Genomic DNA, 16,179 nt, shown 5'->3' on the forward strand with positions numbered 1-16,179 from the left:
GCTGTTATCAGTTATATTAGTCTAGGAGTCCATTCACTTTTCTTGTATGAATTCAGCTCAGGCATCCAAGAAGCTGATCATCAAGTGTGTGGTACAGGCTCTGTCCTACAGTCTTAGAGGGGCTGGGGTGATTGATCTATGTACGGTATCTGATTGCAACATGGGGTCACGGTCTGAACAAGGCACGGGGCTGAGAACCGACCCCCTAGTGTCTCTGAGGAAAGAGTGTCCCCGCTCCCTAGAGTGTGCAGGTTGGTGGGTTCTGCAGACAGACCATAGGCACCCAAGGTTTTTGGTTGTAAGGACTGGGAGGTATCAGTTATCCTTGGACCTCTGCCACGAGTGGCTGGGTGACCTTAGGCCCCAGATGTGGTAGGTGAGGACCCTGTTTAATAGGCAAAGCAATGTCAAACATCAAACACCCACCACTCCACCGCACAGCTGAATTGGTTGGAGTCTGCCAGTGAGGGTCTATTCTCCCAAAATAGGCCCAAACAGATCCATGTGGAAGGTAAAGGTGCTCAAAGTCACTGCATGGTTTAGGCCTGGACAGAAACAGCTTCTGTCCTGAGCTCTCCCTATTAGTGGAGCCGGCAAATTATCTTTTCCCCCAAATGCAAATTTTTTCCTTCTCCAAGGCCAGGAGGATGGCTCTAGGTACTCAACAGTGCCTATCTCAGGCCCAGGGAATTCAGCCGCTGAAGTTGGCTTGGGGGTGGCAGGCGCGGTAAAATATAGGTGAGTACTTAGCTTTTGCCAAGAGCACTGTAATTCTCTGGCTCCAGAGGTGTGAGTAGGCTGTATGTCTGACTGCTTCTCCCTGAGGAAACTGTGGCCGAATTCTAGTACCAGCCCCCCACCGCAGCTCCGGGAATGGTGCCTGAGGGCTCCCTATGATTCAGGTCCAGTAACTCTTCTCTGCTTCTGAACGGCCTCTTCCTCCCCCTGCCCCTCAGTTCATTTTCTCAGTTTGCCTTTGATGCTCAGGGCTCCTAGCTTGTCATAAATATACTTGTTTCACTAGTTTTTTTTTGGTCTTTGTTGTAAAGAGGGCTCAATGGAAGTGTCTGTCTATTCCGCCATCTTGGCTCCGCCTCCCATACTCTACCTCTTTAGTAAGAAGAACTTAAAAGTCACATGGCAAGGGGCCACAAGTGCAGGTGACCTCCCACTGGTACCTGCTATGTGCCGAGAATTGCTTTGGAATTATGGGGGCAAACAGGAAATCACGACCCTGCACTTGAGGGTTTTCTAGTTTAGTGAGCCTAGTACCATTGATGCTATACCTCCCTGAGCTGAAATTTGATGTTTTTGCCAATGCAAGGATTTCAAGTGTCTTCTGATCCATGCTGGACTTATCCTTTCTACTGTATGCTGCTCATTTATATCCTTATGAATGACTTTAGCAAATAGTTCTCTAAAGTGGAGAAGAAAACCCTTTTGAGATTTGTCCTGGTAAACATTCCAACTCAGCAGTTGCTGGCTATTGTTATTTTCCTTAGAACTGCTAGAGAAGAGAGAGAAATTCTTTGGTGTGTATGAGTGGGGTGGGGAAGGTGAGGGTAAGATAGGGAGAATACCAGTGTCTTAGTCTTCTCAGGCTGCCCTAACAAAATATCACAAGTGGGTAGGTTTGAAGAACAGAAATTTATTGTCTCACAGTTCTGGAGGCCAAAAGTCCAAATCAGTCTCGGTTGTGTAGCTTCCTTCTGTGCATCTATCACTTAGTTTCTAATGACTGCTGGCAATCATTGGCATTTCTTTGCAGCCTATAGGTGCATTGGCCTCCATTTTCACGTGGCGTCTCCCCATGTGTGTGTGACTCTCAGTGTATGTTCTTCCCTTTATAAGACACCACTTAGAAGGGGATTAGGTTTAGGATCCACCCTCCTCCAGTATGACCTCATTAACATAATAAAGAAAACCCTATTTCCAAACAGGATCACATTCACAGGCAAAGGGTTTAGGACTTTGACATATATTTTTAGGAGACCCAATTCCACCCATAACAGCCAGAAAGATGTAGGCAAAGATACTAAATCAGATCTCTTACTTTCCCCAATGATAGATCTGCCTAGTGAATTCCACCACCAATTCTACAGTGTTATTTCTTGATTGGTTGATTGTTATTGCTTAATTGAGACACAATCGGCAATCTTCATTCAAACTCCACAAGAATAGCAACGCTGTCTGCTCACTTCTCTTTGGACACCAAATGCCTCCATAGTTCCACATGGTAGGAATTCTTTAAATATTTATTTGTTGACTAGAAAAAGGAGGAGTGACTGAAGTCTGACTATAGACAGATCTCGAGGTTCAAAAGAGGAAGAAAACTTGACATTAGTGGATGGTACAGTTCCTGGCTGAATTACTAAATGAATGGCTTGTGAGGGGTAGAAAAAGGAAGCTGGGATCACTGGGAGCCAGAATGGGCTCACCAAGAACTGGTCATATTGAACCAACCATAATTCCTTTAACGATTGTACTGTTGCAACCTCTTGAAGTCATGATATACGTGATGCCCAGAAAAGAATCTGGAAAAATATTTTATAAAACTCCCGTAGCCAATGAGGAGAAACATGGGTTGGATGAATTAATAGACTGATTTATAACTGAATGTTCAACTGTATATAGTGGTCTACTAATGTTAATTTTTTTGAGAGAGGTGGAGAGGTTTCTCCAGCAGCATATTGTGGGACTCTCTTCTACTTATTGGTATTTCTCAATGTCTAGGATGTAGTTGTAGTAGGCAGCCCTATTAAATTTTCAAATGATTTGAAGCTGGAAGAAAGGAGATTTATATGTCGGATGATCGAGTTAGGAGTCCTCGTGATGTTGACAGACTGAAATAATGGGCTGAACCTAAAAGATGAATTTGAATGGAATAAATTTAAGGCCTAGAATGGACATTGAAGAGTAATTTGCAGAGATATCGGATAGCAGATCCACAGCTTAACAGTGCACAGCCAGTGAGATCCTGTTCTGTGACATGGTGGATAAAAAGCTATCTTCCTAAGTTGTATTAATAGAAGTATAGTGTTAAGATCAAGGGAGATTATAATCCCCATATCTCCTGAATTTATCAGACCACAGCCATTCAATAAAACATTTATTAAATACCTTCGTGTATGAAAGAAGGAGCCCTGTTGGCACAGTAGTTAAAATCTTGGCTGCTAACCAAAAGGTCAATGGTTTGAACCCACCAGCATGTTCTTCAGGAGGAAGATAGGGCAGTGTGCTTCTGTAAAGATTTACAGCCTTGGAAACCCTATGGGATAGTTCTACTCTGTCCTATAGGGTTGCTATGAGTTGGAATGGACTTGACTACAATGGTTTCTCCCCCCCCCCATTTCTAACCCCCAAGCCTCTTACTACAAATAAATCGTCTTATTTTATTTTGATTTTCTTCTTTTATTAATCAACATCCTTTCAGGGGCTCTTTTGATAGCCTCAGGGGTCTGTATCTATCTCTGTTTCTCCTTTTATCTCTTTTCTTTTTGAATAATGGCATCATTCTCTCCCACTGCTGGGAACTGCTTCCGTATTTCTGTGGGAAATGGCCAGAAGCAGCTCCAGATTATATTATCCTTATGGCCATGCACTTTAGAGGACCGAGAGCTTCTCTTGGTGCTCGTATAGCAGGGGAAACACTAGTTGGCTTGGCTTAGGTCATGTGGCCATTTGAACTGGCCACTTCCCGGTAGAGGTGTGTGTGTGCGTGCACTGAGAATGTCTATGTGAATAGCAAATTTGGCCCCGTGTAAAGCACAGGAAAAAGCAGGGATTTTATAACCACAAAAATGGTGGGAGTATGCCAGGGAGACAAGCACAGATGTTTATAAACTCCTCTTTTTCTTAAGAAATGGCCACAGTATGGGTAGGAAGAGGGAGAAGAAAGACAACAGAGGGGTCCCTTCCCTCAAAATGCACTAACCAGCTCCTGAATTAAGGGAGAAAGAGTGAATGGGATTCATTTTGATCAAGCATTATTTTAAGACCAAAGAAGGGGATGGTTTTTTTCCAGGCTGAAATTTGCTGCTGCCATTTTTTCTACTTGAATCTGGGACTTGTACTTTCCACCTGTCTTTCTCTGTTGCTTGGATGTGTAAAGAGGCATCCTGGGGAAGCCTGAAGCCTGAGGAGCTGAATGATCATGCCCTGGTAATTTGCGAGAAAGTCCTGTATTCTGCAGATGGCCCGTAGAGAGGTAGGAAAAGACACACTCATTTTCAGCTCAGCTCCATTTCTGTGTCCCTGCCCACAGTGGCTGATCATTTCGAAGGCTTCCACGGAGCTCGGAAATATGGGCTTCCAGCCTCAATTCTTCTTGGCTGCTTGGAGGAGCTGGAGGAGCTACTGTGAGGCTGCATATTCCCTCTGAATGGAGGGGGAGGTGGACTGCTAGCCCTAGAGAGTCTGAGGCTCAGACTAATTTGCCCACCAGGATCCTGGAGGCCTTTCCAAACCATCACACCCACTGCTGATTATTTGTGCTAACAAGGGAGTGCTGGCCTGGGCTCCCAGCAAAGTCATTAAGCATGGTTTGGCTGTGAAATTTACCCTAGGACTCGATGGTTGTTTTGCAGAAAATTTTCAACCCTAATGATGTTTGTTGTGCCTGATATTAGGATGGGTGAGTTCTGTGAATGCCATCACGCCAGCAGACCTATCACTAGAAGGTATTTTGTATCAGAAAATTGGCCTTTAATTAAAAGGTCACTACTGATGAGCTCACGCATAACAACGATTGTAAGGATGGCTCAGGATGTGGCAGTGTTTCTTTCTGTTGTGCATAGGGTTGCTATGAGTCGGAACTGACTTGACGGCACATAACAACAATAACAACAACAACTGATGATATGCAAAATAAGTGAGCCGCAGGAAGTTTGGAGTGATTATTTGTACTGAAGCTTAGGTCCACCAATGCCACTTTTTATCTATTCTTCCCACCTTGAAAAGCTGTAAATTAGTTACCTTTCTATTTACCTATGAAATACCAGGTGTGGAAATCAACTGTAATCGATTGAAAATCCTAAAAACCCATCGACCCTGATCCTAGGAAGAAAGGTATAAAATCAGGTGCTTCAGTATCTTTTACCGTAATACAGATTTTATATATAAATATGTAGTATTCATAAATTTACATAAATGCATAAAATATATGCAACATATATATTAATATATACATTTTAAAATGTTTCAGATATGCAGTATATATATTTTATATATCCCGTATATTTTATCTCCTTGCAATCCTTATAGGTAGACATTATTATCCTTGTTCTTATAAATGAAAAAACAGAAGAAATCAGGTAGCTTCCTCAGGGTCACTGTATCATTTAGGGTTCCCAGATACAAATAATAGAAATCAGCTTTGATTCATTTGAGCAGAAAATGGACTTATCAAAACGGCATTGGAATGTTCACAGGATCTCTGGAGGGCTGGAGAAAGAGGTCTAGAGGCCACGAGGCCAAGAACGACACCATGGAACACCGCACTCCTGCTTCCCCAGTCCAAATCCTGAGACACGTCCTGCTCATGATACCAGACAGACAGAGCATCTGTCAAAGCAGCTTTGGGAAGATGGTGAAGCTGCGCTGCCATCCTTCCAAACAGCAGCTGCAGTCTCTGCTTCATCGGCTTTTTTTTTCCCAGTTGGCGTTGAGTCAGCTCCAACTCATGACGACCCCATGTGTGTCAGAGTAGAACTTTATTACATAGGGTTTTTTTTTTTAATTTTTATCGTGCTTTAAGTGAAAGTTAACAAATCAAGCCAGTCTCTCACACAAAAACTTATATACACCTTGCTACATATTCCCAGTTGCTCTCCCCCTAATGAGACAGCCCACTCCCTCCCTCCACTCTCTCTTTTCATGTCCATTTCACCAGCTTCTAACCCACTTTACCCTGTCATCTCCCCTCCAGGCAGGAGATGCCAACATAGTCTCAAGTGTCCACCTGATCCAAGAAGCTCACTTCTCAACAGCATCTGTCTCCAACCCATTGTCCAGTCTAATCCCTGTCTGAAGAGTTGACTTTGGGAATGGTTCCTGTCCTGGGCCAACATAAGGTCTGCGGACCACGACCACCGGGGTCCTTCTAGTCTCAGTCAGACCATTAAGTCTGGTTTTTTACGAGATTTTGGGGTCTGCATCCCACTGCTGTCCTGCTCCCTCAGGGATTCTGTTTTGGTCCCTGTCAGGGCAGTCATCGGTTGTAGCCGGGTACCATCTAGCTCTCCTGGTCTCAGGCTGATGTAGTCTCTGTTTTATGTGGCCGTTTCTGTCTCTTGGGCTCATAATTACCTTGTGTCCTTGGTGTTTTTCATTCTCCTTTGATCCGGGTGGGTTGAGACCAATTGATGCATCTTAGATGGTCGCTTGCTAGCATTTAAGACCCCAGATGCCTCTCCAAGGTGGGATGCAGAATGTTTTCTTAATAGATTTTATTATGCCAATTGACTTAGATGTCCCCTGAAACCATGGTCCCCAAACCCCCACCCCTGCTATGCCAGCCTTCGAAGCATTCAGTTTATTCAGGAAACTTCTTTGCTTTTGGTTTAGTCCAGTTGTGCTGACCTCGCGTGTATTGTGTGTTGTCTTTCCTGTCACCTAAAGTAGTTCTTATCTAATTAGTGAATACTCCTCTCCCACCCTCCTTCCCTTCCTCCTCTCATAACCATCAAAGAATATTTTCTTCTCTGTTCAAACTATTTCTTGAGTTCTTATGATAGTGGTCTTATACAATATTTGTCCTTTTGCAACTGACCAATTTTACTCAGCATGCCTTCCAGATTCCTGCATGTTATGAAATATTTCACAAATTCATCACTGTTCTTTAGGTGTAGTATTCCATTGTGTGAATATACCATAATTTATTTATCCATTCATCCATTTACATAGAGTTTTCATTGGCTGATTTTTCAGAAGTAGATCACCAGGCCTTTCTTTCAAGGCATCTCCGGGGAGACTTGGGCATCCAACCTTTTGTTAGCAGGCAAGTACCTTAACCGTTTTCACCATCCAGGAACTCCGCTGCTTTCATTTCCAACTTTGTGCCTGCACCCCTACTGCAAGGGAACCTGGGAAAGGGCTTTCACCTCCGGATGTGTTAGGGGATTCCACATCTCTGGGCAGCCAATAAGAAAGACAGACATCCTGTGTATCACACAACCAGGGTATGGTTGAACAGGGATTTGGCCCTTGGTCTGTTTCACCACAAAGTCTCCTTACTTCACCTCACTGCATTCAGGTTCTTGGAGGAAACCAGCAGCCCCTGGGCATCTGGCTAAGAAGGAGGTCAGCGTTCTTGGCTGATTCTGCCTGGGCTCAGGCTACCATACGCATCTGAATGGCTTTTGTTTTCAAAGGAAAATGAATTTATAAACAGAAAAAAATAGGTCTCAAACACTGATTTTGAAACTTAGGAAAGTTCAAGGTCATAATGTAGTGAATTGTTAAAGAACCACTACAGCACAATCAACAGAAGATTGGGCAAAATAATGTTGGTTGAGGAGAGCTATGAGAGTTTCGGGCTTGTGACACAGTGGGACATCACTAGTCTTCCTCAGTGAAAAAGGATCCAGATAGCAACCACTTAAGTGTTTTTAGTTTTTTCAATTATACAAGTAATACATGAACATGTGTTTTTGAAGATTGAATATTACAAGTAAATCTCAAGTTGTCTTGACTATCACCAGCAATCCCTAGAGGAATTCTTCCATATGGGAAGCCACTACTCTTCTGAGGTTAATGGAGATCCTTGTAGACCTTTTTCTCTGCATTTCCATTCATAGATTTGTATCATAGTAAATGTGTAGTGTGTTTAGTGCAGGTGTGTTTCACTCAGTACCATGACTTAGAGACTGTTCTGTTAGGACTTACAGACCTACCTCAGTATTTTATGTGCTGTCTAGTATTTCATAACATGACCACATGTGACCACTTGCTCTGCAAGTCCTGTATTGATAAGCATCTAGAATGTTGGCAGGTTTTTGCTATTATGAATGACATGCCAATGGTCATCCTTGAGCCCATCTTGTGTAATTGTGTCTCTCCAGGGAAGCTATGAAGAAGCGGATTTGCTGAGTCATGGGGGATACACTTTTAACCAATAATATGTACTGACAAAGTGCCCTTGAAAGTGCCTGAACCAAATTATTCTCCTGCTGCTGTGTTTGAGAGGAACCATTTCCCCACATCAATAACATTAGCAAACTTCTTGTTTTTGTGAATGTGAAGTGTTTTTTTAATTTACATGTCCCTGAACACTAGTGATGATACGCATCTTTTTGTGTATTTGTTGGGCATTATATTTTCTTTTTCATATATAGCTGATTCTTATTCTTTCTCATTAGTATCCTAGTGTATTCCATTTGTAGATTCTAAGGATTGGGGTGGTCTGCCTTGTCCACTGCCCTGTCTCTCATGTTTAGCACAACAAGTGTCATTAAATAATTTCACAAATACAAAGAAATGATCCAAGTCATCACAGCCTCTAGCCTAAGTACGACTTTGCCTTAGTTCTCAAATATAGATGTGAGCCTTAGGGCAAAGTATTATGCCTTTTATAGAAAAATCAGACCACAGTCATTTTTGCTAACAGACAGTTGCTCAGAACTTGAGGTAAGAGACCTCAGCCCACCTTAGAATTAAGGGAAGCTTACTTTTTACTTTTTTTTTTTTTTATGTCCTAGTACCTTAGGGCAAATGATGGCCCTGTAGAGTGATGCCATGGTAAAAAAAAAAAAAAAAATTTGGTTAATTCTGACTATCACTATTGATTGACCAAGACAAGCTGTAATTCAACAAATATGTTCCCTGCTATGTGCTTCTTTTGGGAAGTAGTTGCTAACATTTGAAAATCAGAAGATTTTAGATAAATGTCCTGATTCCTGGCTTCTCTTAAAAAACAGTAGATCCAGTGACACTGTGCCTCTTAGGAGAGGTGTATCCTTTCCAGTTTACTATAATCCCTACTTACCTGACTTCTGAAGACATTTGAATTTTCACTCTCTATTTTACAGTAAGGAGCCCCTGTGGCGCAGTGATTAAAGCATTCAGCAGCTAATCGAAATGTCGGTAGCTTCAACTCACCAGCTGTTCCGTGGGAGAAAGATGTGGCAGCCTGCTTCTGTAAAAATTTGCAGCCTTGGAAACCCTCTGGGGCAGTTCTACGCTGTCCTATGTAGTTGTTATAGGGCGACCAGTTGAGTTAATTGACTCAACTGCAATGGGTTTGGGTTTTTTTTTTTTTTTTAACTCTACATTAAAGTTGGAGGTAAACGTGAACCTATTAAAAAAAAAAAGAAAGAAGCAGTGTGTGATCAGTACCAAGTGAGTGATGTCATAAGGACTTCCAGAAGAATTCTACAGAAGGAAAGGACCTTGGAGGCTGAGTGGTCTTGGAAGCTATGCTGTAAACTAGTAGGGATCTTGAAGGCTGGACGGACATTGCTGGGTGAGGATGGGGAAGAGTGAAGGAAGGCAGTGGTAGCAATGTGCGTAGAGCTTCAGGATTCAGGAAACGTTGAGGAGGCTGTTGGGAAGGTATATGCATTTTCTTGACCCACAATTCACAGTGCCTGGTGACATTCCATGTGCTCCTGAGTGACCTTGAAACCTCCAAGGTTGAGTGGAAACTTTGTGTTTGCATTTTTTTTTTTTCTTCTGGAGACAGAATCTCTAACTTTCTGCAGATTCTTAAAAGAATTCAAGGCCCTAAAAACGGTTGAGAATGACTGGTAGGGAGATAATGAACGATAATGTTAGAGATGTGATTTGGGGACAGTCTGTGGAAGGCCTTGGCTTCCCAGCAGGAGACCTGAGTGTTGATCCTGTAGGTGACAGGGAGCCTTTGAATGCAACCGAGCAGGCAATTTAACTTATACATAGGGTGTCACAACAGCTACCATTTATTGCACTCATTTTATGTTCCTCATACTATGCTGAGCTTTTTATTTTTTTATTGAGGCAAAATTCACATAAAATAAAATTAAACATTTTTTAAAGTGATCAATTCAGTGGCATTTAGTACATTCACAATGTTGTGCAACCACAATCTAGTTCCAAAGCATTTTTATCACCCCAAAACAAAACCCCATACTCATTAAACAGTTGCTCCTCATTCCTTCCGCCTTCCAGCATCTGGCAGCCACTAATCTACTTTCTGTCTCTATGAATTTACCTATCCTGGATATTTCATGTAAATAAAATCATATAATATGTGACCTTTTATGTCTGGTTTCTTTCTTAGCATGTTTTTAAGGTTCATCTATGTTGTAGCAGTGCTTCATTCCTTTTTATGGTAGAATAGTATTCCATTGCATGGATACACCACAATTTGTTTATTTAGTCATCCATTGATGACATTTGGGCCATTTGTACCTTTTGTCTATTGTGAACATTGCTGCTATGAACATACGTGTACATGCGCTTGCTTGAGTACCTGTTTTCAGTACCTTTGGGTATATACCTAGAAGTGGAATTGCTGGGACAAATGGTAATTCTGTGTTTAACTTTTTGAGGATATGCTGATCTTTGCATGTGTTCTTCCTTAATCTTCTCACCTGTAAGAAGGCTATCATTGCCTCTTACAGAGAAGAAAAGTGATGTCCAGAGAAGTTAAGTGACTTCCCTAAGGTTGTAAAACTAATGAGTGTACAGTTGGGATTTAAACCCAGGACTGACTGATTCCAGATCCTGAGCTCTTAACCACTAAACTACCTGCTTCTTCTACAGTGATGAAGTAGGGTAGTACCTCCCTAAATGGCAAGGCATGAGCAGTTTACTTTTCTTTCTCAGAAAACAGTTAATTGAAATTAGGTAAAAATAATTTCTTGCTGCAGGAATGTTAGCCAATGGGAAGGCTACAAAACAACCTACTGCATGTTAAACCATACAGGTGTTTGACCATCTTCATCTTTTGTAGAAATCTCCTACAGCTTGTCAGGGAGAACCTGCAGTAAGTGCTGTTTATTAAGATTAATATCCCCTGATGGTGGAAATGTGAAACTGATCACATATAGCCCTGTTTGAAACAAGACCTGACACACTGAGGAGTAGGGCAGGGGGCGGGAACTCTGCTCGATTCATCACAATGGAGACCAGGTAACTGCAGAAAAGTGAAACCGATCATATGATAGACATGATTATGCTAAGGTGTTGACATCACTTCAGAGCAGACAGGCAGGAAAACCTCTGTTGTACCTACCACCCCATGAAGGTACTGTAGAACCTAGCTAACTACTGTAGAACCCCAAACGCTCCTGTCTTGTGCTAAAGTGGCCTCTTTCATTGGCCAAGTTGAGAGGGAGGGCCGGCCTCTCCAGACACCTGAGCATGCAAATAGCTGGGTATCTACCAAAGCATATGCTATTGAAACACTGCATTTCCAAACAAGCTCTTAAAGTCTCTTGGCATGTTGAAATCTGTTGTCTTATTTGCGTAGAAGTTTCTGGAATGTATCTTTTCTGAGGAGAGCCATCTCTGGGCTGCTACGTTAGCTGTTTTCTGTACATGGCACTCTCAGCCATGAAATTATTATGACTCTATTTAATAAAATAGGATGTCACAATTAAAAAGATTATTGAAGAAAAAATTACAAAACAACTTATCTATCATTACCCTGCTTTTGTTTTTAAGAATGATTAAAAAAAAAATCAGACAGACATTCACAGATGACTGGAAATATGTTGACTAAAATGTTAGCCATGGTTATTTTTACTTCCTGTCTCTATATTATTTTAATAATAAAAAAATTCAGCCTTTATTTTTAGAAAGAAGGAATCAGCCAGTCCTTTCACACCTCTAGTTTTAGAAAGTAACACACGCCACGCTCCTTACACATGTGTGTCTCTTCTCAATCTTAACTATTTCTCAGCTTGAACCTACTTTTGGCAGCCTGATACCTTCAGGATGGAATATAAAAAAAGAAGGGAGCTGTGGATATTAATTTAATTGAAGCCAGCTGTTAGCAGTGGCTTTGAGGTTTGGAAATCATTGCTAAAATGTCTGAAAAAAAGAAATCTGAGCTGACATCTCAGAAGGCTCAATTTTTCATAGACTCTAAGGGAAAGAAGCCCTGAGGGTACAGTGGTTAAGAGTTTGTCTGCTAACCAAAGAGTCAGCATTTCAAATCCACCAATTGCTCCTTGGAAACCCTATGGGAGCAGTTCTACTCTGTCCTATAGGGTCACTATGAGTTGGAATCAACCGCAATGGGTTTGATTTTTGTTTTTGTTTTTTTTGAAGGGAAGGGAAACCAGGAGCTCTGGTAGCACAATGATTAAACACTCAACCGCTAACCAAAATGTGAGTGGTTTGAACCCACCAGCAGCTCTGCCGGCGAAGGACCTGCCTATCTGCTCCTGTAAAGATTATAGCCTAGGAAACCCTATTGGGCAATTCTATTCTGTCCTATAAAGTCTCTGAGTCAGAATTGCTGGTACCCAACAACAACAAAGGAAAGGGACCTCCACTTGCAGAACCACCCCATTAATTACCTGACCTCCTGTTATGGATTGGATGTACTCTTATCCCATTTGACAGATAAGCAAACTGAGCTGTAGAGAGGTGTCATGCTTGCCAACCAGTGAATGCTGGGGTGGGTGCTTAAATCCAGGCAATCTGGCTCCAGAGCCCAGGCTTAATTGTTCTGCAGTACTTCCAAGTGGCATTAATTCTGAGTTTTTGCTCTGGAGCCTTCGTATGGATGGGATAGCAGTCATGACTCTCATTCTTATACCTGTTAATGAAAGATGTATGTGGATGAAGGGATACATGTGTGGGAGACTATGTTCCTTTCTTGTTCTCATGGTTTTGGAAGTGTGTATTGAGATGAAGCTGCTGACAATGGGGTCGTGAATTTCTTGGCTGAGCAGGGGCCCTCCAATGGCTCACATTGGACATGGAGCATAAGCTAGAAATATACTTGTTTGTTTTGTGAAGCCTCTGAGATTTGAGGGCTTGTTTATTATTGCAGCAAAAACTAGGCCTTCCTGATTGATATAATCCCTGAGTGTGTTCTTTCTGGAATCTTTCCTGATAACTAAGAGAGCTGACAGCTTCTCAGCCTTACTGGTGAATGGTTTCAGAACCTCTTCTCTTCTGACACTCAGTCTGACTTGCATAAAAGCAAGTAGGTGAATTCAACTGCCTGGTGAAAAGTTATTCAGTAGTATTGCAGAATTCAGCTGTTTTTACTGACTTCTTCCAGCTTGTGTTTTAGTTTGTTCAAGCAACCTTGGTTGACCTTAGTTGATGGTGATCTTGCAGTTAGCGTTAGAACACCAGTGACATTTTCACATTTGACTGGGAAGTCCCTTGGATGTGTTACCTTACCTGGTGATTTCTGTCTGGTCTGGGGCCACCCAGGGGCCAGTGCTGGTCTTTGGAATATTAATCTTTGGTCTGTCGCCTAACCTGATCATCAGCATTGGGAGTAGAATACCAGCAGTCTCCAATGGAGATACGATTTCAGCTTTAATTATTTTAGCCCTTGACAGCACAACGAACACGTCCAAACTGATGGAAAATGGTATTCTTCACCAAGCCGCTTCGTGCCCCAGATCCGTAATTTGATACAAAAGCTTCACACAAATTGAAATTAAAATGCATTTTAGATGCTTCCTCCCATCAAAGCAGTTTGCACCAGCAGGCTTCTCTCTTTCACGCGTTCGCTATAGAAATAGGAGAAATCAGGCAGCCTTGCTGTTGGCGGCTGTGAAAGTAACACAATCTCCCTGCTTGTCAAGTGCAGGCAGGAAAATGAAATAAAATGAAAACCAATTGGAGGTCTAATTATCCTTTTCAAAATGACTTCATCCTGTAGAGTAGCCCATTGAATACGTAAAAGGTACCTTTCTTGTCTTTTCTTCTTTTCCCGTTAGGTGTTTGGGCCACATGTTTGGGTACCAGAAAGGGTCACATTGGCATTCAGGAGATGGGATCTCCATGGTTTGAGTACAACACTTACAGAGGGAGGTACTATCTGCCAAATATAGTCGGAAGCACCCCCCAGATAGCAACACTTTCCTTCCTTTTAATGATTCTATGAGGTAAGCATAGGTATTACTCCTATTTTAGGGAAGCTAAGGAACACAGAGGTGAAGTGACTTGCCCAAAGTCACATAGCTAGAAAGCAGTACCATAGCTGGGATTTGAACTTGGGCAGTCCGGCCAACAGCAAGGACCTCTGCCCAGTTTCTTATATTGCTATAGCAAGTGCATGAAAGAGAAAAGTCTGCTGGTGAAAACTGCTTTGATGGGAGGAAGCATCTAAAATGCATTTTAATTTCAGATTCAAATTCAGGATCTTAATCAATATGCTACATTCTTCGTTGCTGTGATGAATAATCTGGGTGGTGTTTAGCTTTCACAGCAAAAAATAAAACCCACCCATTGCTCCAACTCCAACCCTAAAGCTGATGGTCACACAGCTGGCTAAGTCTTTCATCACAGGTGGGCCACCAGCACAGAGGTAGCTGCATTCACAGCACCCCAGTGGATCATCCTTGACTATGAAGCCCACCATATTCTTATTCACAAAAGTGATCATATTACGCATATTCTTCAACCTTTTCTTTTTTTTTTTTTATCTTATAATATGACCCTTTGACACTCTCCTACCAGCCAGACGGAGTTACCTCATTCTTGCGTACATCTACCTACTATTCTACCGTGTACATTATCCATAATTTAACCAGCATGCTACTCTCAGACATTGGTTTGTTCCCAATTTCTGTCATTAAGGGCGATGATGTAATGAATAACCTTATGCATAGTCAGGTATGCTTTTGTGGGTTTACTTATAAGGTGAATTCCCAGCTGTGGGATTGTTGGGTCAGAGGACGTGTATATTTTTAGTTGTGGTAGATCGTCTTGACTAATTGTTTTGTACAGAGGTTGCTCCAGTTCATATTCCCCCCAAAAGTGGATGGAGAACACCTTATTCTTCACACCTTTGCCAGTACTGTGTATCACAAAACTAAACAATAAGATTGTCCACATAATAAGTGAAAAATTGTCTTTTGTTATTGTTTTGATTCACTATGGATATAGTCAAGTACCCCTTCATTGCTTATTGGCAAGTTTATTTATTTTTCTGGAAACTGCCTACTTGAATAGTATGCCCATTTTTTTTTTTTCCAATTGAGTTCTGTATCTTTTTCTTACTGATTTGTGGATGCTTCCTTCATTTTTTAAAGCCTTGGAGGACTCTAGCTCTTTAGTTTGTAGCTGGCTTTGTACTCTGGCCTGGAAAGATTTTACTTGAACTAACTTTCCTCTTTCTTTTCCTTTGCTTTTCTCCCCTTTAATCTTTATTTCTGGGTACAACACTGTACACCCTGTGGACACAATAAACATGTGCTGATTGACTGTTTTATTTATCTTGATTTTTATGGCTTCTTTCCTCTGAAGAGCTCCACAGACTTTATAGTCATTAACTTGATAACCCTCAAAGCACTCTAGTATGGCAACTGTAATTACTGTTGGGGTTTTTGAGATGGTGAACCAGAAGAGCCAATATTTTCCAAAATTCTTCTTTGAGGGTCTCAGGATTGGGACTGAGGGAGTTCATTTCCTTCATGAGCTCTAGATCAAAAGAGTGGGTAGAAGGGTCCTAGTCAGAATGTCTAGGATAATCAGTGAGTAATCATTGGGTCTAGAAAGATTTCTCCACGTCCCCCACTGGGGAGGCCCCCTCTTCAACTCTTCTCAGATCATACTCATACTGAAAAGTAGTTACATGTACCTGGCTTCAAATCCTAGTTCCTCTACTTACCAATTGTGTGATGGTGGGCAATAATTGTAGCTAATGTTATTGGACTCTTAATATATACCAGATCAAGGTCCAAGAGTTTCTCATGCATTATTTCACTTAACCATCACAGCAATCCCATGACACACCAATAGGTTAAGTAATTCACTTAAGATGGCATGGAACTAAGTGTTTGTAATGGGTTGAGTGGTGACCATCCAAGAGATATGTTCATGTCCTAATTTCCAGAACTTTTAATGTGACCTTATTTGGCAAAAGTGTCTTTACAGATCTAATTAAGGATCTTGAGGTGAGATCATCCTGGATTGTCTGAGTGGACTGTAAATTCAATGACTAGTATTCTTCTAACAAGAGAGGAGGACATAGGGATACAGAGAATAAAGCTATGAGAAGACATA

This window comes from Elephas maximus, chromosome 21 (genome assembly GCF_024166365.1).
Source record: "Elephas maximus indicus isolate mEleMax1 chromosome 21, mEleMax1 primary haplotype, whole genome shotgun sequence".
Taxonomy (NCBI): Eukaryota; Metazoa; Chordata; class Mammalia; order Proboscidea; family Elephantidae; genus Elephas; species Elephas maximus.